This window comes from Schistocerca gregaria, chromosome 5, assembly GCF_023897955.1.
Source record: "Schistocerca gregaria isolate iqSchGreg1 chromosome 5, iqSchGreg1.2, whole genome shotgun sequence".
In the NCBI taxonomy this organism is placed as follows: Eukaryota; Metazoa; Arthropoda; class Insecta; order Orthoptera; family Acrididae; genus Schistocerca; species Schistocerca gregaria.
Genome location: NC_064924.1, coordinates 395,096,675 through 395,122,682, shown reverse-complemented (window position 1 = coordinate 395,122,682; position 26,008 = coordinate 395,096,675). Strand labels below are relative to the sequence as shown.

Here is a 26,008-nt window from a genome sequence, read left to right as displayed (position 1 = left end):
GGAGAACTAGGAGTTTGGCCTTGGACCACCTCTACAGCTACATTTATACTCCACAAGCCACCCAGCGGTGTGTGGCGGAGCCATTGCTAGAGTGGAGTTTGACATTATGCCACAAGAGGGCAATATCAGACCATTGAGTAGTCTGTGGTTCTCTGCCTTACACCTAGTGCCTAAGACAGGTAAAGCCTGGCACCCCTATAGTGAATATTGTGCACTTAATTCGAGAACAGTGTTTGACCATTACCCTGTGCCACTCTTGTGGAACTACAATCATGCATTACATGGTGCAATGATATTCATTGTATTGGAATGTGCAAAACCTATATACAGATTCGTGACAAAAGAGGAAATTATGAAGACCATAATTATAGAGCCATTTGGGCTGTTTGAAAGCATGAATATGATATTTGGATTGTGGAACACAAGGCCAACATGGCAGAGATTTATTGACTCTATCCTTCAAGGCATTCTGTTCTGTTTTTCATATTTGGATGATGTGGCCATGTTTACAACAACCCTATATTTAAGTATCTGGAGCATTATGACAACCTGAATTTACTTTCTTGGGACACAGAATTCCATTTGCAGGCCCTCTATCTTTCACAGACAAGGTTGAAGCAATTCTGCACCTAAGTAGAGCAACCAGAATTGAGGAACTGAATTGGTTTCTAGGTATACTGAACTTTTATCACTGTGTTCTACCTCACGCAGCAAAATTGCAGGAACCATTGATTGTGGTGCTGGCGTGACCTAAAGTGAAAAGTAGATCCCTAGTGTAGTGTCCTGAGCTATGTGCTCTGCATTTGAGGCCATGAAATGCAGCATGTTTGACGCAGTGCTCCTTGCACATTCCAAGCTCAAAATGCCTCTAGCACTAGCAGTGAACACAAGCCAGACAGCTTTCAGCATGGTGTTACAATAATAGTCAAACAGCTCATGACAACCACTGATGTATTTCTGTCCTCATCTCAGGGAAAGTGGATCACATATGACCGTGAGCTCTTGGCTGTGCACAAAGCTGTTAAATATGTTCAACTGCTGACTGGGGCACAAATATTGCTCTGCTAGTATTAGTCTTAGTCGTAGAAAAGAGGAAATTTTATCAACAGTCAATGAAGGCGCAGTTGGGCGTGGCATCTGAGGCCACTGGCAGGGTGTTATAACAGTCAACAGCTAGTAGGCCAGGCAATGCAAACATGGCACTTGCAAGTGCAGTGCAGTGCTGCGACAGCAGTATTGCACACACGATGTGCTTTGTGTGCAGCAACAACGAGGCAGCTTGAAGTTATTGCAATATGAGGCGAGGTGCTAGGCCAGAGCCAAGTGACAATTTGCAGATGGCTGAGTGTGTGTATGTTGGGGCTTATGCGCACTCTACATCAAGGTCATCAGCGCCCTGACACACATTAAAAGGAATGAATGTGGACAGACCTAATGAAACTGAAGCGCACATGCAAAGAAAGCAGGAAAAGAAGGAAAATACTACACAAGAAAGTAAAAGGTAAGAAAAGGGAAAACATAGCACCAAGAATGCCACAGGAAATTGTCATTGGCTGGCCACTTACATAAAATATGGGCAAGCTTGTCACACAGTGAGCAAATTAAGATCTTCTCCCTAAAATCTTTGTAAAAACATTTGGCATGGCACAGAACTTTAAAAAATTAACCACATTCATCTGAGTGTTGCCTAAAAGAGACAGCAGGTCCGCTGGCAAGTCAGACGCAGCCCGCTGCTCAGAAAATAAAACGCAATACAATAAAATGTGGTGCACAGTGACCTGGATGTCACAAGCACCACACATTGGATTGTCCTCTCCCTGGAGCAGAAAGCCATGCATCATAGGGCTGTGGCCTATCCAAAGCCGAGTGAGGAGAGCCTCATCCCGTCGGCAGGGCTGAAAGGAAGTACACCACACACACGTTGTGGGTTTGACTATACGGAGCTTATTGTCAGTCACTTCCAGCCACTCACCCTCCCATCGACGCATGACTTGTGAGCTCAACAGGGAGGTGAGTGTGTGCAGGGGGATAGCACACTGAGATACTTGTGGATCGAGACACGCCTCCTTGGTTGCGAGATCTGCCCTTTCATTGAAACTTCCTGGCAGATTAAAACTGTGTGCCCAACCGAGACTCGAACTCGGGACCTTTGCCTTTTGTGGGCAAGTTCTCTACCAACTGAGCTACCGAAGCACGACTCACACCCGGTCCTCACAGCTTTACTTCTGCCAGTATCTCATCTCCTACCTTCCAAACTTTACAGAAGCTCTTCTGTGAACCTTGCAGAACTAGCACTCCTGAAAGAAAGGATACTGCGGAGACATGGCTTAGCCACAGCCTGGGGGATGTTTCCAGAATGAGATTTTCACTCTGCAGTGGGCAAGTTCTCTACCAAGTTTGGAAGGTAGGAGATGAGATACTGGCAGAAGTAAAGCTGTGAGGACCAGGTGTGAGTCATGCTTTGGTAGCTCAGATGGAAGAGAACTTGCCCGCGAAAGGCAAAGGTCGCGAGTTCGAGTCTCGGTCGGGCAAACAGTTTTAATCTGCCAGGAAGTTTCATATCAGCGCACAATCCGCTGCAGAGTGAAATTCTCATTCTGCCCTTTCATTCCCAGCAATGCCGACATTCCCCCATACCTAGCAGAAAGCCACCACCTTCCCCAGTCGCTGTAGTTGGAGGAGGGCAGCCTGGATGGCCTGGACTATTTTATCTGCTGGATACAAAGATTGCAATGAGTGAAGGGCACTTAGTGAATCAGAACACACAAGAAATTTAGGACAGGAAGAATGTCTCATCTGCTCCAGTGCCCGCAAGGTTGCAGACAATGCTGCATCAAAAAGACAGTAAAAGTCTGAGGCAGTTGGACCTTGAGGACATGATCTGGAGAAACAACAGAGCAACCAACGGACTCCCCTTGTTTTAACCCATCTGTAAAAAAAAGCTACATAGTCGTGGTGCTCATATAAAATGGCAGAAAATGCTGCATTAAAAATGGAGGCAGGAGTGCAATCTCTCTTGTACTGCAATAAATCTAAAATCACTAAGGGGCCTCTTCAGTAACCAGGGTGGCAGGCAGTTAAAGCCCAGGATTCGGGGTTGTACAGACTCCACACCGAGGGACTCTAGCACACATTGCACACAGATCCCAAACGGCAACATAGTCCGAGGACGGTGGGAAAAAAGGTGGTCCAGAGGTGGATGAGCAACAATATGGTGAACAGGTGAGGTTGGAACTGCAAGAAACTTACAAGCCTGGCACACCAGCAGGCGCTGCCGCCGGATGGTAAGTGGTGGTTCCCGAGCCTCAGCACAGAGGCTGGGTATGGGACTGGTCCAATAAGCACCCGTGGCCATTCAAATCCCAGCATAGTGGACAGCATCAAGGATCTGCAAATAAGACGGCCTCGCTGACCCATACACTGTGCACCCTTAGTCCAGCCGTGAACACACAAAAGCCTGATAAAACTGAAGGAGGTGCGCCCTGTCCGCTCCCTAAGACCTGTGACTGAGGCACTTGATGATGTTCAGTGCCTTCAGGGTTCTGGCTTTCAAGTCTTGCAGGTGTGGCCATGACAACCTGGAGTCAAAAATTAGGCCCAGAAACCACACTGTGTCTCTAAAATGTAGGACAGTACCCCCCATATGCAAGGCAGGCAAAGTAAAAAGACGAAGAGAATGATTAAAATGAACACAAACACACTTATCAGCAGAAAACCAAAAACCCGTCTTTGCAGCCAACTCCTCTAACCACCATACTGTTAGCTGCAACTGACGGCTCACGGTTGCCACACTGGAGGAGGAACAAAAAACAGAAAAGTCATCCACAAATAAGGAGCACTGTACTGGACGCCTCACTGTAGACATTATACTGTTGATGGCTATGGCAAAGAGGGTAACAGTTAAAACACTGCCCTGGGGGACACTGTTCTCTTGCTCAAAGCGATCAGACAGTGTGTTACCAACTCGGGTCTGAAAAAACCACTGAGACAGGGAAGACCGAATGAAAATGGGGAGGTGCCCACGAAAGCCCCATTGATGCAGCTGTGCAAGAATACAGTGTGTCCAAGTAGTATCATATGCCTTACTGATATCAAAGAAGATATCGATACAGTGATGCTGATGGAGGAAAGCCTGCTGAATAGCTGCCTCTAGGAGGGTCAGGCTGTCAACCATGGACCGAAATGGTCGGAATCCACATTGAGAGCAGCTAACAAGCTGTCTGGTTTCTAACAGCCAGACCAGACGATGGTTAATCATCCATTCCAGGTTCTTTCCAACACAGCTTGTCAAGGTGATACTCCGATAACTACTGGGACATGTGTGGTCCTTTCCTGGTTTGAGGAGAGGGATGAGAATTGCCTCCCTTCAGGAGGTGGGGAACACTCATGTCTGCCATATGAGATTAAAACATTCGAGGAGGATTTCCTTTGAGGCCGCTGGCAGATGTCAAAGCATGGAGTATCGGATGTGGTCGTGACCTGGTGCAGTGTCAGAAGTCTCAGTAAGTGCCGATTCAAGTTCCCACATGGAGAAAGGGGAGTTGTAGGCCTCAGAACTGTTTGACCAAAAGTTCAAGTTTGCTCTTTCGACAGTCGCACGGTAGTGACGAAACGCTGGATCCCGGTTTGCAGTGGCAGTACTTTGTGCAAAATGCATGCTCTGCCAGCATCTGAGCAATGGCTCTGGGTGTCATTTGGAGACATCCCTGGTTGAGGACTGCAGCTATTGGTAAACGTCGGCGTTTACCAGAAATCCTCAGGATGGCTTCCCGTACTTTTGTGGAACAAGTGGAATGGTTGATGGAGTCCAGGAACTCCTGCCATGATCTTTTCTTGCTCTCTTTAATGACACGGCATGCCCTGGCTCTCACGATTCGAAAGGCGGTAAGATTGACTGCTGTTGTGCGGCATTTAAATTGTCAAAGAGCTGCACGCCTGTCCCGGATGGCTGAATGGCACTCTTCTGTCCACCAAGGCACAAGGCGCCACTTAAGAGGGCCAAAAAACTTTGGTATGGACAGGTCAGCAGCATGATGGATCACAAGTATGATGTGATCCATCCATTCCTGTATGCTGTTGTGGTGGTCAGAGACAGCCAACTGACTGAACAGTGGCCAGTTAGCCCTGCCAATCATCTACAATGGCGGCCTCTGCTCCAGCAATACACCATCCAGGAGATGAATGCCGATGGGGAAATGATCGCTGGAATGAAGGTTGTCAATGACCTCCCAGTGAACAGAGTAGGTGAGGGTTGGAGAGCAGAAAGATAGGTCAATGGCTGAGAATGACCCAGTAGCAGCAGAGAAATGAGTCGGAGTACCAGTGTTGAGGTTGCACAACACCTGAGATGTCAGGAGGCTCTCCAAAACTCGACCTCGAGCAAAAGGAGAAGTGGAGCCCCACAGGACAAGATGGGCATAGAAGTCGCCCAGGAGGAGAAATGGGCGGGGGAGTTGTTCGATACGATCTGTGAGAGCCTCTAAGTTCACTGAATCCATAGGAGGTAAATAAAGGGAGCAAACGGTAAGCCTCTGACGTGAATGAATTTCAACTGCAATCATTACTGACAAACACGGTGACTCCACCTTTGGCCCTTTCCTCAGTCAGGACATCCTTGTGATATAACGTATAGCCCCTTAGTACAGGAGCATCAGATGGTTTTAAATGTGTTTCCTGTAAATACAAGCACAGGGGGCTGTTGCTGTGCTAGGAGTTTCAGTTCCTCCACATGTGTCCGGAATCTATTCATGTTCCACTGTACAATGGGAGCCATCTATCAGGGTGGGAGTATCTTCATCCTCACTTTCTGTCAGGGATGAGAGCCCACAACAGGTGGAGGCTCAGTTTTAGGGTGGGATGATTGCCCCAGGCTGACATCAACCTCCATCGCCTCAGAAGAGGAGTTGAGAGAGACGTCAGAAAGAATGACATCAACATCAGCAGACTGTATAACTTCAGTCTCCTTCAGTGGACAAGTCTTTACCTTTGGCTTAGATTTTTTGGTCTGAGGTGGCATTGAAACCAAAACCTCAGAAGCAGTAGGGGGTGTAGCAGCACTGGCAGTGCACAAGACTGGACCCGCCGGGAAGGGGCAGGAAGATCCATGATGTCAGCTACCATGGCCTGGTCAGAAGGCCGGGGGAGAAAGGGGGGGGGGGGGGGACAGCAGGCTTCACAGGAACAGCAGCAGCACATGTACATTGACAAACGCAAGTGCTAGTGCTGACAGTAGCAACCTCCGTTTGTGTGGTGGCATCAGTTTTCGAGACTGGCTGTTTCAGAACGGAAGAAAAGGAGGCAGCGAACGTGGGCGGCTGTTGCATGGACTTGTATATTTTCTTTGCCTCACCATACGGGATGCGTTTTGAGGTTTTAAGTTCCTGGATCTTCCACTCCTCAGGGAAAACTCTGTATTCCCTACTCCACACACGGTGATCCCCAGAGCAGTTGACACCCTTGGGAGGAGAGGAGCAACCAACTCCCACATTTCCCGCAAGTGGCTTCCCCTCTACAGCTGAGAGTAGTGTGTCCAAAGTGTTGGCAATTAAAACACCGCATGAGGTTGGGGTAATAAGGCTGTACACTGAGACATAGGAAACCTGCCTTCACATGCTATGGCAATTTGGTGCTGTTAAAAGTAAGGATAAATGAGATGGACTCCATGAGAGCACCATCCACCCGTTTCATAACATGTTGCACGTCAACAATTCCTTCCCAGGACCATTCAGCCTTCAGTTCATCTTGGGGAATGTCAACGAGACCTCTGCAAGTCACAACACCTTTGCTGTAGAGCAAGGTGTTGTGCAATTCAGTCTCTATCACAAACTCCCCAAGAAATTGTGCCTTCTGAAGGTTCTTGACTTCCTGGAAGCTAGATGTTTCAACCAATAAGGTTCCATTTCGCAAGCGCTTGACAGATGTTAAGGTGCCAGAAATGCCTTCTAAGCCTTTCTGTATATAAAATGGTGAAACTTTATCAATACTCCCCTCTTTTCTTTTAATTATAAGAAACACATTCTGAAAAGCAGTTTGCATTCTGTTACCAGCTGGGAGGAGAAGAATAAAAGTTCGAGGGTTCCATCTCGGTCCCGCGAGTAGCTAGGGAAATAGAAGTCCACCTAGACAGAGCCTCAAGTGCCTAGGTAAACCTTATACAACTGAGGTGCAGCAAGTTCCCCACAGGTTGCCCGCTAATGACTGTTCCACCTCAACAGCCATACATCTCATCAGCGCGCAGCACACCTTGAGATTGAGGGGTAGTTTATAGAGGTTTATTCCATCCTCAAGATTCGGGCAGTCAAGCCACAATCCCCATTCTCTGAGACACACAACATTCCACAGCCGCACGGCTGAAGTATGCCCAGAGCTTACGGTGACAGGGGACTGGCGGCGTTTACCAGTCCCCAGCTCAGGAACCCCAGGGTCGCCAAGTCCGTACCCAGCAAATGACTGCCGAGCCCCTGGGGGCTTCTAGATGGCTGATGTGTGGGAATTTATCCCTGCCATAGCTTCTGCCTCTCTCTGACACTACATCAAGAGCGAGGGGAAAAGCAGTTTAAATAGACAGGTACTTTCAGCTTGTAACGTGTGTGCCAGGTCAGTCGAGAGTCGGGTTGGACCTGTGCTGGTCTACGCTTATAGGGGCCAATCTGGCAGCAATATTTTAATTATTATGTGTAACCTATTCTTTATTTCTATGTACTTGTTCAGGCTGTATTTTGCCTCTGGGGACACAACACAGGGACGGGACAGGATGGAACAGCAGCTGGGTACTTGGAGATTGCATGGTCTGCCTGTAGGAGGGCAGTGACAGCGGTCTGCAGCGGGTCCAGGACGGGCCACGTTTGCTTCCCACCTGTAGTACCAGGGTCTGGGCAAGGCATGCGCTGCAGGAGGTGTGTGGCAGCGCCAGAGTTGGCAGAGTGTGTTTTCATCTGGCAAGCGCCACTAGCGGCAAGTTGTGGCACCGCATGAACGAAGGTGTGGATTTGAGTCCGGTCCTGTCCTGGGAGCAGCAGAGGCCGAGGGACATGGTTGGCCAGTACAACCCCCTTCATCCCATGGGCGGACAGAGCAGGCCAAACGGGGCGGAAGGTGGCAGGGACCAGGGACTGTAACAGTTTTTGGAATCGCAGGCAGCTACACGGTGTAAAACGTGATGCTCGGCGGCAGCGTGTGGGCAAGCGCCACTGACTTCCATCGTCGGGTGGTGTTGTTGACCGCAGCAGCGGTGTCGGCAGTCCAGGAGTGCTGAGATGACCAGACTCGCGGGACAATGCCGCGGACGGCGCACTGGCATCACGCTTCTGTGAATTATGTGAATAAAGCAATGCTTCTGAATAACGCTGTATCACTCTGCACTGCCCCTGGACAGTATTGAAGTTGCTCGGCCTCCTGACGAAAAGTGGTGTGGTGGGTCCCAGCTTCAGCTCGGCCATCAGGAGTCCCAGGTTCGATTATTGGTGCCCCGCAACAATATTTACAATCTTCATGGATATAAACCATTGCCCTATGCACTTAAGCAAAACAGTATCACCTGCTCTCCTCACCAATATAGCCATCTCAAATTTATAGCACAATTCAGTACTAACATTAAACGCATTTCAAGCACTGATAATGTGGTGGCTGACTGTCTTTCACATGTCAACAGTGTGAGAAGCCATACTGACTTTTCACACTGGACTGAGTACAGAAAGATGATGAAGAACTCTGGATGTCCATCGACAATGCTACCTCAGCTTTATGATTGCAACTCATCAACATTCCAGGAGAACATGCCAGGCTGTACTGTGACATCTCCCAGGGAAAACGTTAACTGTCACTTCCATCAGCATTCAGATGATGAACTTTTGACAGCATCCACAATATGTACCATCCAGGAGACCCGCACCTTTTGTCTGATGCCTCAGTGCTTTGTTTGGCTGGGAATGGAAAAAGAATGTTGAAATGGGCGCAAACATGTCTACAGTGCCAACAATGTAAGGTGTCTCACCATCTGCATGGGCCAGTTAGTGGTATTCTGAATGTAACCATATGTTTTTAAACATGTTTGTCTTGATGAAGTGGGACCACTTTCTCCATCCAACAGTCGACATTATTTATTGACCATGATAGATTGTTTCACCTGCTGACTGGCAGCAGTGCCAATCGGCAGCAAACAAAGTATGTAAGCTGAGCAGAGATGGATGGGGAATTACTCTAGTGAAGATATGTGCTGCAAATGGAGAAATCCAGTGAGGTAACAACCTTTGCCAAAGCAAAGATTAGTATTATGCACAGATTGTGAATGCGTACCTCAAAAGTGGCAAAGCTGGTTGAATGTTCACGTGCTACTCTCGTGGACATCTATCAAAAGTGTTAGAAGGTCAGTCGAGCTACCACTAGGTGCCACGTGGCTGTACATTCACGACTCGTCACAGAATGTGGGGTCTGGAAGCTTGCCTGCTCTGTAAAGTTGGATACATGGCAATCTGTGGCATCCCTGGTGAAAGAGCATAATGCCGATGGATGCATATGTGTTTCAGAGCACACCATTCAGCGCACATTGTTGAACAAGGGCCTCTGCAGCAGATGACTCTTACATGTTCACTTGTTGGCCCAGCAACATCATCAGTTATGATTGTAATGGGCTCGGGATCATTGAGATTGGACCGTGTATCACTGAGTATATGTCAGCTTGTTGGATAAATTACATTTTTGCTACACTAGGTTGATGGTCATCCACACAAATAGCTGTTTGAAACATGCACAGCACCATGGACACAGGCTGGTGGGAGCAGTATTGTGTGATGATAGACATTCTCTTGTGCTTGCATGGGACCTACGGTAGTAATTGAAGACATGTCAGCTGTGCACCATCTGCATCTCTGTATGTTTGGTGTCTTCCCTGATGATGATTTTATGTTTCAGCAGTATAATTGTCCCTGTCTTGATGTCAGACTCGTGTTAACAGTAGTTTGAGGAGCATGATAGTGAAATCACATTAATGTCTCGGCCACCAAATTCACCTGATGTGAATCTGATGGTTCCCATCTGAGTCACTATTGAGTGCCATCACTGCACACATGAATCAGCGGCCTGTTATTTACAGGAATCACATGGTTTGTGTTTAAAAACCTGGTGCCATAGCTCCACAAGTCAACATCAACTGTAGAATCGATGGTATGCGGAGCCGCTGATCTATTGCATTACAAATATGGCCCAACAAGCTATTAAGCACGTTACCATAATGTTTTGGCTCATCAGTGTAAAAGACATGGAGCTGGTCTACGGAGAAACAGTGCATCTTCTGGATGAATTCAATAATGCCAATGCCCTGCATACATCCAATTCTATCATCATCTGAGGGACCATATTGCTCAGAACTGCTCTTCGAAAGCTTCCTCTCATGACACACTAGCTTTTTATGTGTTTTATGCTTACTCTGTTTATTCCTTTTATTCCTTATTTTGTGAATGTTCAAGTCTTGTGTCTGATCTTTGCTGTCTTACTGTTACTTGTAACAATGTTGACTAATTCCCATAGAGAATTCTATTTTCTGCAATGGATCAGTACATTAAAATACAATAACTCATTTCTGCCATTTAGCAAGGGTGCTGGTAGACGACACATCCGCCAAAAAATTCTTACACCTCCAGATGAGTGTTTTCCAGTTCTGGTTATGAGCATGTCTAAGCAAAAGTCAGTCAGCCAAAGTTGAGCTGAAACTGACAAATTTGTATTTCAGATTTTTAATGTTTACTGTTAACCTATAGGTATATGAATAAAAATATCTCTTTTGAATATTTTCTAGCTCTACTTCTAAACATGATGATTTATCTGGACACTTTCTGGACTTAAACCATATTTTGACATCATTTCATCAGTAACAATTTCAAGCTTAAATGATTTCAATGATGTATAAAAAAGATGTACTAAGTATGTAGGCATGAAATCATGCTGAACTTGTAAGTGACATCATAGTCTAACTACAAAAATATACTGAGTAGATAGCCATCAATTCTCTGGAACATAAGTGTTCTTTCTGTTCTTTAGGGCATGAAAGATCAGACACATCACTGATTAAGTTATATGAAGAAGTTTTTAACTTACTTCATGAATAAAAGGCATAAACAAACAAGTCTAAATACAGATTCATCTACCTCCCTCCAGTCATTTCTCCATTTTTAGAAGGTAACCCACAACTGAGAAAGCATCCACATTTCTGAACACAGCTTGACAACTGTCTTCCAAATTGGCTTCCCTGTTGGGAATGCACTGTAATCAGTTAGGCTTTGGTCTACAGAAAACAGAGTGGTGATCAGTTACTAGGAAACACAATGCACAAAGTTTCTAATAGATAATCCATGGTAAAGTTACATTTTAACATAATGGGATGATGAAATAATGAACATTTTAAATTATTGGGACTTAAGGTAGTTAGGAGGTTTGCTTGGAACCTTCAAATTTGAGATCTGATGCACAAACAGTGTATTACATCATGGTACTACTGGAAGGAAATAAGTTTTGGACATCTCTTTCTAGAAAAATACCTTTTTCGTGTTCCACATATTCACATATGACAAATTATTGTACTCATATGGAAACATATGCTTGTTCTGTAAATCTGTTATCAGTATCATTGCTTCCACCTTGTTACTGGTACATTCTTACCACCTCACAGTGAATGCCTTTGAAGTTGTGACCCCGTTTACAACCACAACACGCAAGATATGAATTTTTATTATGAGCAGCCTACTACACATTAACAATGCAGCCATCTTTTATTGAATTCCCAATGATTCCAGCTCCATACAATACCACATCTGGATGGACCTTGAGTCAAGTGCACTGACAGTGCAATTACTATGCTCAAAACCACACAGTGATAAAATTTGAGAGTGCCATTGTTAAATGACACATTGACTGTCGTATTGACAACCATCATGTCACAACAATGGCAGACATAAGACAAACTATTGATAGACTTTGAACAGATTCCTCTGTGAATTCAGATCTCAGTGCAGTAAATCAATACACACACACACACACACACACACACACACACACACACCCACACACACATGCTAACTTCTGTAGCCTAGCAGCCTAAATTCTAAATTTAATGTATTGCTCATGCTTTTAATGTGCTCTATCCAGATTAATTTATTATCAAGGTAAGAGAGAGAGAGAGAGAGAGAGAGAGAGAGAGAGTAAGAGTGTTTTACACTCTCTCTCTCTCTCTCTGATACACATCAACAACAACAGAAAACAGAAGTTATTTTTAAAAAAATTAGAAGGTCCATCAGTACAACACAGGAAACTGCTGGAAATAGAGAACAATCCAGCACTGGTAAAGTCATTATGAAAGAAAGTAACGTACATGGGACTGTATCTATTTTGACTGCCTTCCAGGCAATAACAGCCAAATAAAGAACATTAATGCCTTTAAGCACAATCAAAGATTTATTGGAGAAAAATCAGAATTGTTCCTTACATGAACTTATTCATAATTGCAAGGAAGATAAAATAACTATGATGCAGGCAAATGCCTGAAAATACAAGTAACCATCTTTCGATCTTGATAAACAATATACTTGTATGTAAATTAAAACATAAGGGAACTAGTCATGCACTGTCAAGAAGAAGTGTATACACACTAAAATATTACAGATGTACTATGCTGCAAACTGAGCTAACAATGTACAAAATTGTAGAACTCACTGTTATTGTCATTATATAAACAAATTGTTGAGGCCTATATGAGAACCACATTATGCATCCTTGGAAAACAACATAACCTATTTGGGAAAAAAATCACCATTGTTGTCGTAGCAATGATTGCCACGACTTATTGGCAAAGGCTAAGTGCCACTTTGTCTACATTTGACTGTCAATTTTGCACCGCAAATCCACAAGCTACAGTGCAAACTATAGTGCTGCAACAGCAGACAAAGTGCCATGGTCTGTGAGCTGTGTAGTGTTTGTAGGCATTGTATTAGGTTGTGTGTTATGACATAATGAATGTTGCGATTACCAGGTGTAATAATGGATGCTTCCAAGCCAAGAGCTCAATTTATTACTGAAAGTGCAACAATGATGTCAAATGGATCTGGAGTTTAAAGGTATACAAATATGTTTCTTTTGGGGAGTAACCTCAAAACCATTCCAAAAAGACCTTAACAAAATGTCAAAAACCTTACACATTCCACTTCTTCTTCCATTTTTTGGGGAGAATATACACCTTCAAGTGCAGACATTCCAAACAAAGATTCTTCTCTGAATGAAAATAACTGTAACAATGTTTTAACTTCAAGTGTAGTTTTGGGTAAGGAAACATGATCAGGATATAAAATGTAATGAAGATGAGAACTGCAGATCCATGAGTAACCACATTGACAAAGATGAAACCATACTTGAAGAAATCCCAAAGCAGAATGTGTGTACTCTTGAAGCATAAAATAACATTCCTGAACCAGATAGAAATCAATTATTAAAAGGTAGGTCGAAATTGTAATTCTGCCAGAGACAGCAAAGGACTTGGAAGAGAAGTTGAACGGAATGGACAGTGTCTTGAAAGCGGATAGAAGATGAACACCAACAAAAGCAAAACGAGGATAATGGAATGTAGTCAAATTAAGTCGGGTGCTGCTGAGGGCATTAGATTAGGAAATGAGACACTTAAAGTAGTAAAGCAGTTTTGCTATTTGGGGAGCAAAATAACTGATGATGGTCGAAGTAGAGAAGATATAAAATCTAGACTGGTAATGAATGGCAAGGAAAGCATTTCTGAAGAAGATAAATTTGTTAACATCGAGTATTGATTTAAGTGTCAGGAAGTCGTTTCTGAAAGTATTCGTATGGAGTGTAGCCATGTATGGAAGTGAAAAATGGACAATAAATAGTTTGGACAAGAAGAGAATAGAAGTTTTTGAAATGTAGTGGTACAGAAGAATGCTGACGATTAGATGGGTAGATCACATAACTAATGAGGAGGTATTGAATAGAATTGGGGAGAAGAGGAGTTTGTGGTACAACTTGACCAGAAGAAGGGATCAGTTGGTAGGACATGTTCCGAGGCATCAAGGGATCACCAATTTAGTACTGGAGGGCAGCGTGGAGGGTAAAAATCGTAGAGGGAGACCAAGAGATGAATACACTAAGCAGATTCAGAAGGATGTAGGTTGCAGTACGCACTGGGAGATGAAGAAGCTTACAGAGGATAGAGTAGCATAGGGAGCTGCATCAAACCAGTCTCAGGACTGAAGAGCACAACAACAACAACACAAAGGTAGATCAAATAGGGGACAGAAATGTAAGTGTGAAAACCAAGAAAGAGAGACCAGGAAAAAATGTTGCATCCAAAACTAGGGCTATTTTACTCAAAGAAATGTCTTCTACTTGCGTCCCTGCAAATGTTTGGAAAAAGTAGGAGAGAACAATGCTACAAAAGAATATAACCAGTTTTATAGTGCTGAATCTCATGATGCTCAGCATGCATTGATTTCCTCAATCATTTCTGAGTTCAAAGAGAGAGAGAGAGAGAGAGAGAGAGAGAGAGAGAGAGAGAGAGAGAGAGAGAGAGAGAGAGAGCAAGGAAGTTTAGTATGTCATACAAACTGTATGGTATAGTTGTATGTAAAATTCCTTTTTACAGATTTCGAGGACATTAAATGCGCTGAAGAGGTTCATGATTGTCATACACAAGGTGGTAGAAAAAATTTATCTAATGATACTTGTGTACTACAAGAAGTAACTGAACACATTTAAAAAGTCCTAAAATATAAATCACACTATAGAAGGACCAATACTGAGACATAATTTCTTACAGGAGATACAGCTGTAGGAAAAAAAAACAAAACATCAATTGAACTGTGAAGAAGTAACTAAACCTGTAAACTTGTCATATAAAAGACCGTTTTGCTCAAATTCAACTTACATAGGAAAATGCTTAACAAAGATACATGTAACATGTGTGACATTAGAAGTAGAAATAGAACATTGGGATGATAATGTGAAGCTGTAAATATTAAAGAGAGAGAAGAGCTGTCATTTTGTAAAAAGCAGAAAAGGCACAAGATATGAGGAGGGGAAGACATGCTTGTAGCCAAGAATAATCCTGATGCTGAAACCTTGTGTTTTGATTTACAAAAACATACCCTCAGCCTAAGATTCCTAACAACATTGTATATCATAAAAAGCAGTAGTATGTGTATAATTTAGGTATTCACAGTGACAAGAATGGCAAAGGCCACTGCTATGTCTGGGTTGAGGGTGAAGCTGGCTGCAGAGCTCAGGAGGTTAGCAGCAGTCTCAAAAAACATATATAAAAATATTTTACTGCAAAAGAACTTACTCTTTAGTCAGACTCATGTGGAAGCCAAAATCATAACATAAAAACAGTGCCGTTACTTAAAACAGAGTTGGAAAATTGCCCCACATTATAAAAGATTACTTTGTGCTTTATTCTTCTAGGGCACAGCTTTTTGCCCAATGGCAGTGATTTTGGAGGCAGTGTATGCACTGAAGCTACAACAATGGTTGCACATGAAGAAAACAGAAAACTAGAGAAATTGGAGTGAGAAAAGACAAACCTCTAAGCATTTTTATGAAAAGAGACTCTGACCAGGAGACTGCTGTTAAAACAAGCACTCAGAAAAGGGGAAGAAAAGAAAGACCTCCTTCCCACCCATTGCAATTCACTGAACAATTCATTCCACTGTGTCCATGGAAAAAAACTGATTTCTAAAGAAAAATTTGAAGTCCTGCCACTGATCACAAAAGAAACATGGACCACCCCAAACAAGTTGATGAGTAAGAGTCGTGGCTTTTATGATAAACTGGCCTTTCTCCATCTGCAAACCCATTCCCTCCCCCCCTCCCCCCCCATGTAGTGAATTGCTTTTGGTGATGAGCTTATAGCAAACACAGTGGGCATACATTCCACATAGTTTTTCCTGATTGACTTATGGAGTTGTAAGTGAGAGGGGAGCTGCAGGGGGCAGCAACAAATAAAGCTGGGGTGTGAAAGAAATTTGTGTGTGAACTACACCCAAGATATGGGAGTTATGCTCATCAGGTGTATACCATTTGGCTGTCAACTTTTGTTTATTTCAAGTGACAACTACGGGCAATCAGAAGAACATTTTTATTACTATGCTGACACACACCTTTTAATACCATGAAATGGGATTACAAAGTGACTGTAGATGTAACTCAGTTATCATTAAACAACAGAAACTCCAGGTTGGAATATCAACAGCATAAAGAAATGATTGCTACTTGTGCTGAAGATGGCACTTTTTGTTGCATACAGGCACAACTAAATGACACTTACACATCAGCTTTTAGCCACAGCCTTCATCAGAAAAGGAAACACATACACATTGACCCACACAAGCAGGCATACATAGAAAACACGACCGCCATTTCCAGCAACTTAGACTGACATTCCAGTTCGAGCTACCAGACATGGTGGACGTGTGTGTGAGGTGTTCTTACTTTTGTGAATGAATATTTGTATGTTTCCTTTTCTGAAAGTCACTTGTCTTTCAAATCTTGCACAATACGCAAGTGTCCGTGGACAGAAACAGTGGAAGTATTGAAAAAGAAGGGAATTCTAAAAAGACTGGAACTGTCCTGAGCTAACAAGATTTTAAATTACGACTATCCTCTCCTCCCCCACAAGCATATAAAAGAGAAACTACTATTGGATACAAACAAGTTTCTGCACTAACTCAAGCAAGCAGTTCTCAAAGAAAGTTTGAGACCAATAACAGTGCAGTGAATGAAGCATTCTTTGGGGGAAAAAAAGGACTGGTGAAGTGACAACAAAATAAGTCAGGCTATGAATAGAGGAAACCAGCTAAATGTCCTGCCAGGAAAAAGTACAGTTGCTCGAATTTCTATGATGTCAGCTAAAGCCTATGAACAATCTAGAACTAATGCACACATGGAGGAAAGTGCAATCTTCTACCAAATTCTCATAGTCCTTCCTTATATATATCTCTCCGCACGAAGGTGACAGACAAAGAACCAACCAATAGTATAGTGTCCATTTGTCATTGTTGACCCACAGGTAGGATGCAATGGTTGATTGATTAATTTATGTTAGATGCAGGGAGTACCCCCATTGTCAGCACCCAAATAATAGCATAATCAAATTAAAACAAACTAATTACTTCAAAACATGATATTTTATAATGATTAACTTTGAAGGTTGGCGATTTCCCTGGAAGGAGAGTGACACTAAAGATGGGGGATACATAGTGAGCATTATACAAAATGATCAAAAGTTTTTGGAAACAGTCGGTGCACTAACAAGAAAAATTTTTATACTTCAAGCACAAAGTTTGGCGTTTTATATACTCAAGACGTCAAGATTGGTGCGTAAATGAGGGCTCTTTGAGGTCAAGCATTTACTTAATGATGGCCTAAAGTTTTCATTTTACCACTGCCAAAGCAAAACCAGAAGTCTTTTGCAAGGAATCAAATTTCCTGCACGGCTCATAAAATGACGCACCCTAGTGTACACCCTCAATTTAAACAAACACCTGTTACTGGTATTTAAAACCATGACAGATATCTTTCCCTACTACTTCAAGATAAAATTACTACTACCACAATGGTGCCCTATCTGCATGATAACATTAAGACAATTTCAACATGTTTTTCTTTTTTTCCTGTGTTTATTGTAGACTAAGAATTGCACTATACCTATCATGTCCAGGAAATATGTCTTGGTGCATCCCTTATGTTCATTTTGCAAAGTAACAAATATGCGTGTGTTAAGAGCTGTCCAAAGGAACCCCACCTTCCAGTAGCTTGTATTGTACAAAAACGTTTATTTTCATTCTTCCTTGTTCGAGATAACAGCTGCATTTTAGCACAAGGGTATTTTTGCAATACAGTAGTGAATTAATAATGAACTGCCGCGCAGCGTATGTTCTGTCTTTCCTTGAAGCATCAAATGTTTATATCCTCAGTCACTCCATTTAGGGACTGATGACCTTAGCAGATAAGTCCCATGAGATTTCATACACATTTGAAAATTACACTCCTTTATCAACCTCTGATGGCTGATTTCTTTCCCCTATTGCGTTCAATCATTCTTTATCCTCTGACCAACTAGGACAATCGGTAAGCCCTTAAACATCCCTCGTAAACAGCACTGACGCTTATTTACGTCCATTCACTCTACAACTTTCCCACCTGATGACAAATGATATACCCATTGCAGTAAATTTGCGTGTCCGAGACCAAAAAGGTATAAACACTGCATCGATTGAGTCCGATACAGAACTTTTATTTCGATTTATATCATATTGATTCACGATTTAGCACTTTTTCAATTGGTGTAACGTTCCATTTCCAACTAAATTTTGTTTGTCATTACGTGCAACAACAGCGTGAACTGTTGGGCGGTATTTGCCAAAAGTGGATGAAATGACATTGACTATTAATTTTGACCGCTACAGAGTGTGGTAATCAGGTTACTAAGTGGGACTACTGGTGGCCTAAGGAAATTAAAATTTACGTCACACTACGTCACGCACACGATGACGGAACTTCAATCAAGTGTAATTTGTCAATAGCCGGTTGATAAACTAATTGAAATCCATATAATTCATAAACTAATTTTAATCCATATAATTCTGAGTCACGAGGAACAGTAGAAAAAAAAGATATTAAATTTTCTTAAGTCAGTTTCCAATCACGATTTAACAAGCAAAGCCAAGATTTCTCTGCCCTTGATTCCATCCAGTTGCAGGTATTAATACCGGTGTATTTATTTATTTAGAAATATCACGCCTCTCATTACTTCCAAGTTATTGCCAAAATTTAATAACGTGTCCAACGGGGCTTAAATGTGGATCCTTTTTTGAAATAATTCTGTCATTTGCACTTTTACATATGCTGTTAAACTCGTACGAACAGTTCAGAAATATAATTCGTTTTCTTGTTCTACATTTACATACAATTAATCTGTTCTCTTCACGTGCCAAGCTTCTGTGGGGACTATTTAACGTAATTTACGACCCATAGTTGCACCACGGTTCGTAGTATACATAAAATTGTAATCTTCGTTGATGTCTCCTATCCCTGAAATGGTTATAGGTCAGTTCTCAGGTAGGTGAAACCTGGACCACACCAGCGTTTTGATGGAGTACAGCTTTAAATAATGCAACCACTCAATCAGTATAATTTATCAGAATGAACGTAACGCAACTGTCTGTTTGAGATATCTTCACAACATTCGAGAGTCTTTAATCTCTATACTTGATTATATAGTGTCGTCGTCGTCGTCGTGCGTGACATCTCGTGCATTCACTGCACGTTTTGGGCAGGTAGTGTATAGATCTTCGACCATCTTTATACTTGACCATAAATCTATGGTCGAAGCTATAGATACACACACCAAATATCTTAGTTGTTCAAAGATATTATCGATCACTGCTGGCACTTGAAGATGAGACTTAGAAAATGTCTCACAGTAATTTTTGTCATGTTGATACCAGCTGCCAGATTAATACTAATAATTTATGAGAGAAGTGTCACAGCAAAGTTTATCACGATAGACAACACTAATATCAGTGGACAATAAGGAGACATTTATCTAGGCAACAGCCAACTTTAATCTCATTTACTCACAATAAGCAAACGGGCGCAGCCGAATGTTTTGTCAACTTCTGTAATACTGATGTCTTTGAGAGAGATTGATAACGTCGAAGATGAATTCTCAGGAATGATGCCTCAAAGTACTACACAGTCTGACGGTAATCCTGATAACTTAAGCCTGCATTAGACCTTCGTGTACAATTCTGCAGCAGCGCCCCAAGCGTACATGTTTGGAACTGCAAACTGGTTCACGTCACTAGCGTCTCGGGGCCGTAAAGTGACAAGCAGTTTCCGGCTGCTTGGCGGTGTATGCCAGTACTCCCTGTGACTTACCGATACCAGTGATTTCTGTGAACGCTACGTGTCAGTAACTGATATTTATCCGATGTACGCGATATTTATCCGACGTACTCGTTGAAAAGAAAGTGCCTTACACACTGATCGGAGAAAATCACAACACCAAACAATTATTAATGTAGAAAAATGAAATTTTGGGAGTACACTTATCTAGGTAACATATTTAAGTGATTAACATTGCAAGATCACAGGTTGAAGTAAGTGCGAGGTAAGCTATTGGAAATGCGAGTTGCTGGTTCATTAATAACTGGTGTAAATGCCAGAATGTTGAATGCATGCATGTCTGCATACACTGTGTTGCACAGTTGTTGTATCTCTGTTTGAGGGATGGAGTTCCGTGCCTGTTGCACGTGGTCAGTTAATACATGCACTGTCACTGGTGTATGTGTATGATGCTGCAATTGTCATCAGATGATGTGCCGTATGTGCTCAATTGGAGACAGATCTGGTGATCGAGCAGGCCAGGGCAAGTGGTCGACACTCTGTTATGTTGTGTTACAATAGCGGTATATGGGCGAGCGTTATCCTGTTGGAAAACGCCCCATGGACTGCTGTTCGTGAATGGCAGCACAACACGTCGACTCACCAGACTGACGTACAGATCTGCAGTCAGGATGCATAGGATAACCACGCGAGTGTTCCTGCTCTCATACGAAATCGCATCCCACACTATAACTCCAGGTGTAGGTCCAGTGTTTCTAGCACACAGTCAGATTGGTTGCAACCTTTGACTGGTGAACTTCTAGACAACACACAGCCTTCAAGGGCACCAAGGCAGAACGAGTTTTCACCAGAAAATACGACAGACCTCTGCCCTGCCTTCTAATGACCTCTCGCTTGACGCCACTTAAGTCGCAAATGGCGGTGGTTTGGGGTCAGTGGGATGCACACTGCAAGGTGACTGGCTTGGAGCTGTCCTTGAAGTAACTGATTTGTAACAGTTCGTTGTGTCACTGTGGTACTGAGTGCTGTTCACATTGTTGTTGCAGATTCAGTACGATGCACCGGATCCCTAGCTGAGCACTATGGTCTTCCTCTCGGTGGTCCCATGTGGCTGTCCAGAGACTGTCTTCTTGCAACCGTTTCTCTGTGACCACTGCTGCCAGCAATCATGTGCAGTGGCTACATTGCTTCCAAGGTGTTCTGCATTATTGCAGAAGAAACATATCCATCGTCTCAAATCCCTATTACATAATCTCGTTCAAAGTCAGTAAGATGTTGACAATGGCATCCTTGTCGCCCTATAAGCATTCTTGACTAACATCAGTTCACCACACCCAATCTGAAAGGTAACAATGCTCACAGCCATTACATCGTGTGTTTAAAGCAAATCTGACTTGTAGTAGCGGCACTCTTGTGAGACTGGAGTAAAATCCGAATAGACATTATCCTTCAGATGTAGAAACACGCCTACTAACTTTATTTTATGTCGCACAACTCTTTCTTGATGCTATGATGTTTTTCCATCAGTGTACATACAATGTAAATACTGTGTGTATAGCTGGAGTCCCTGGTGAAGCCATAATCAAAAAGTGACAGAGGTTAGCTAGCTACCAAAATAATATCAAAAGAATTCAGTTACTGCACGTTCATTTCACAACAATCTAAAGACAGCAAACATCTACATTCAAAACTAACAAAATTCACATGAAGTACTAAACTGTCACAGTTACATATAATACACACCTGACTGGCGCGCAAGGCACTGGATAATGTTGCATAAAAAGTGATGTTATCGCGAGAGATCACTACTGAATCAACTTTAAATGACATGGCAGAAGTATCTGCTTCACACATGGTACAACGAGAGATGCTATTCAGACATGTGCAGGAACTACGAGTGTGGTTTGAAAAATTTGTGGTACGATCTTATGGGACCAAACTGCTGAGGTCATCAGTCCCTAAGCTTACTCACTACTTAATCTGACTTAAACTAACTTACGCTAAGGACAACATGCTTTCATGGCCGAGGGAGGATTTGAACCTCCGATGGGGGAAGCCGTGCGGACTGTGACTAGGCGCCTTAGACCACGTGGCTACCTGGCGCAGTGAGGGTGGTTTGAAAAATTCTTGGAACGGGATAGAAAAAAAGTACTTATATCACTAAAACGTTTTTTATTTTTCATTGTAGTTTCCTTGTAGATTAATGCACTTGGTCCAACGATGTTACATTGCCCTGATCCCACCTTGAAAAAGTTTCCTCCAGGGCTGCAAAATGGTTGTCACCTCTGGCTATCAATTCATTGTTTGATGTGAATCTTCGCTCACCAAGAAACATTTTCAGTTTTGGGAAGTCTGATGGAGCCATATCAGGTGAATAAGGCGTGTGTGGTAACAATTCATACCTTAGTTCGTGTTATTTTACCATGGCGACAGCTCATGTGTGCGGGTGTGCACTGTCTTGATGGAAGAGGCCTTTCTTCCTTGCTAAACCTGACCTTTACCTGACGTTTCTTCGCGTATCTTTTGTTGCAATCTGTCCAAGAGGTTAGCATGGTATTCACCAGTAACTGTTTACACAGTGGGGAGATAATCTGCAAACAGAATCCCCTTTGCATCCCACAACACTGATGTCATGACCTTTCCCGCTGAAGGAATTGTTTTTGCTTTCTTTGGTGGCGGAGAATCAACATGTTTCCACTGCTTTGATTGTTGTTTTGTCTCTGGGGTATACTAGTGCACCCAAGTTTCATCTGTTTTCATAAATGGGCGCAAAAAATCTTGTTTGCTTCTCCTAAAATGGGCCAAACATTGTTCAGATACATCCAGCTTGCAGATAATTGTTTCATTTCTATTTATTCATTTGAAATGTGATATACCCTTTCAGAAGACATCTGGCAAACATGAGCAATTTCACGCACTTTCATTCGGCGATCCTCCATGACCATTTTGTGCACTTTTGCAATGATTTCTGGAGTAGTGACACATCTTGGCCAACCATTGTGTGGATCATCATCTAAGCTCTCCCAACCAAATTTAAATTAATTTGTCCACTTGGCAACAGTAGAATATGAAGGAACAGAGTCCCCCAGTGTATTCTGGAAATTGGCATGCATGTCCTTTGCTTTCATACCTTTCTTTACGAATTACTTAATCGCTGCTCTAATCTCGATTTTTCCCTTCTTGCAAATCACAACGTGGGAACTATAACAGAGCCACGTCACCGCCACAGCTCTCTTCCAAGAGCACCGACGTGGCATGTGTTTACAATCCAATGAATATCATGTGAACAACCCGTGCACTGGAGCTGACCTCTAGTGGTGATTCTTAAAACTTTTCAAACCACCCTCGTAATATGTGCACTTGGCAAGGTAACAAGGAGACATGGTAATTAAAGATTCACTGTGTGAGAGTCCACTTCTGAATCGTGAAATAACTGAAATAACAGAAAAAGAATAGTGAAAAGGGCCATAAGCGATATCTAACGTTATTGTGACGTTTCTAAAATTCACGCGATACCTAATCAACTACATCCCATTCAGTCAGTTAAATTCAAACACAGAAGCGAGAAAATTTTCCTCCGCTCCCCCCCACCACCATCTGCTGCCGTGTCATCTATGTACTGCTGTTATAAGTGAGTGTTCAGTGTTGTGTGTTCTCTGTCAGTGTTACGAACAGCCACCATACTGTCACTAGTTTTATTTTTTATCTCGTGTAAACAGAAATCGGACTGTCGCTGTGTTTTTTTAATTTTGCCTTTCTACTTCTTCTGCGTCTTCATCCGCAACATCACCGCAGTGTTTTATATTTTAAATTCCCCAACTTATCGCCATTTTACAGTTTTTTACAATGTCACCATTTCCTCGCCTGTTTTTCTTGTTTGTTTCTATTCTCATTACGTTTTTTAACTTTCCTATAGGCTGTAGAGCAGCATATTACGCTGCTGCCAGCACCCCCCCCCCCCCACCCCCCACCCCAAATCCAATAAACGAAAAAAAGAGGACATTTACCAGTCTTCACCACGCCAAAGTCGAAAACCGATTGCTCAAAAAACTTTGTGTCCCCCTAATTCTGGCGTCCCTTTGAAAAGAGTCCGCCAAAAACCTGCGTCAGCCAACCAAGGCTCGAGGCTATTTATTGCCCTATCAGAGAAGAGGAAATTTTCCACTCGATTCTCCCCCTCTCTTCTGATGAATCCCAGAAAAATGCAAGCAAAAACATTAGCAGCCAGTCAGAGCTCTAGGCTCGTTGTTAGACTGTGAGACAAGAGGAAACACTAAGTCTTCCCTTCCCATTGTGAGTATTCTTGAAATATCTTGACCATACTAACGTATCACGAAAAAAGGCGCGCGATTACTTAGTACACAGTCAACTGCTGCTGCTGACGCTGCCGAGTCGTCCGTTGGCAATACCCTCGTAAATCAGAAAACTGGCTTCTCCAGCACATTCCAGCCAAAGCTTCCCAGACTCCTGCCTTTCATGAAAGACTAGCGACGGACCCTAAGAGCTATGGTGTCGGCTGTATATGCACACTAAGACAGAAAATACGATGAACCACAAAGGAATTATCCGAATGGGACGGAATTGGTAGATGTGATCTTCATGTACAGCCAAATAAATGATTACAATTTCAGAAAAAATGGGTGATTTATTCAAGAGAAAGAGCTTCACAGATTGAGTAAGTCAGCAACTTGTTGGCCTACCCCTGGCCCTTATGCAAGCAGTTATTCAGCTTGGAATTGATTCACTGAGTTTTTGGATGTACCCCTGAGACATATCCTGCCAAATTCTACCCAACTGGCGAACAAGATCGTCAAAATCACGAGTTGATCAGAGGGTTCCTGCTCCTAATGCTGCAACGTTCTTAATTGGGAAGAGATCCAGCGATCTTGCTGCCCGAGGGAGGGTTTGGCAAGCACAAAGACAAGCAGTAGAAATTCTCGCCGTGTGCGGGCGGACATTATTTAGCTGTAATGTAAAGCCGGAATGGCTTGTCATGAAGGGCAACAGAATAGGAGACAGAATACCGTCGACGGACCGCTATGCTGTAATGGTGCCGCAGATGACAATCAAAGGGGTCCTGCTATGAAATAAAATAGCGCTCCAAACATAACCCTTGTTTGTCAGCCTGTATATCGGGTGACAGTCAGGTTGATATCCAACTGTTGTCTGGAGCGTCTGCAGATACGTCTTCGCTGGTCTTCGGAGCTCAGTTCGAAGCAGGACTCATCACTGAAGACAATTCTACTCCAGTTAACGAGGTTCTCGGCCGAATGTTCCTTTCACAACTGTAAAAGGGCTTGTTGGTGTACAGAAGTCAATGGTAGTTGTTGCACAGGGCGCCAGGAGTTCAGACCCCTTTCTGTGAGCTGCCTATTAGTGGTCCTTGTGGTCAATGAAGCACAAATTGCACATCGCGTCGATGATAATGATAAATCCCGGGTTCCGAATGCCTCTCTGAGGACTGATTGATCCCGATGTTCTGTTGTTGCTCTAGGTCGACTGCTTCCTTCCTGAAGCTGTGTTGAGACATGGTGCACCCATTACTGTCAACATTGTCGAATAGTGCCATTGCTCCTATCCAAATGTCGAGCAGTTTGTCGATTACTCCAACCAGTTTATTTGAGCCCAGCTACACGACCTCTCTCAAATGCTGATGTGCATATATGACTCACGCGCCTGTTTGTCAGGCATAGTTACTTTCCTGCTGAGTACACAGAATGAAATTCACTAAGACTTAATGCACTGGTATCGACATGTCCCCTGTTGACTACCCTTGCCAGCTGTGCGGTGAAATTGCATTGCAGCTTCACACATACATCCATCGACAGCTGAAGTTTATACACTCCTGGAAATGGAAAAAAGAACACATTGACACCGGTGTGTCAGACCCACCATACTTGCTCCGGACACTGCGAGAGGGCTGTACAAGCAATGATCACACACACGGCACAGCGGAAACACCAGGAACCGCGGTGTTGGTCGTCGAATGGCGCTAGCTGCGCAGCATTTGTGCACCGCCGCCGTCAGTGTCAGCCAGTTTGCCGTGGCATACGGAGCTCCATCGCAGTCTTTAACAATGGTAGCATGCCGCGACAGTGTGGACGTGAACCGT

General features: G+C 43.2%; 1 protein-coding gene across 5 annotated transcripts in view; it reads right to left on the bottom strand.

Annotated features, from left to right (window-relative positions):
• The window catches only part of LOC126272167 (uncharacterized), a 167,167-nt gene that overhangs the window by 49,451 nt on the left and 91,708 nt on the right, over positions 1–26,008 (bottom strand). The window contains exon 1 of one of the 5 annotated variants that reach the window (XM_049974806.1): positions 19,630–19,798. The exons of the other annotated variants lie outside the window; for them this stretch is intronic. The gene's annotated coding sequence lies outside the window, so the exon portion shown is untranslated. Of the gene's footprint in view, positions 1–19,629; positions 19,799–26,008 lie in introns of those variants that run through there. 5 annotated transcript variants of the gene reach the window in all.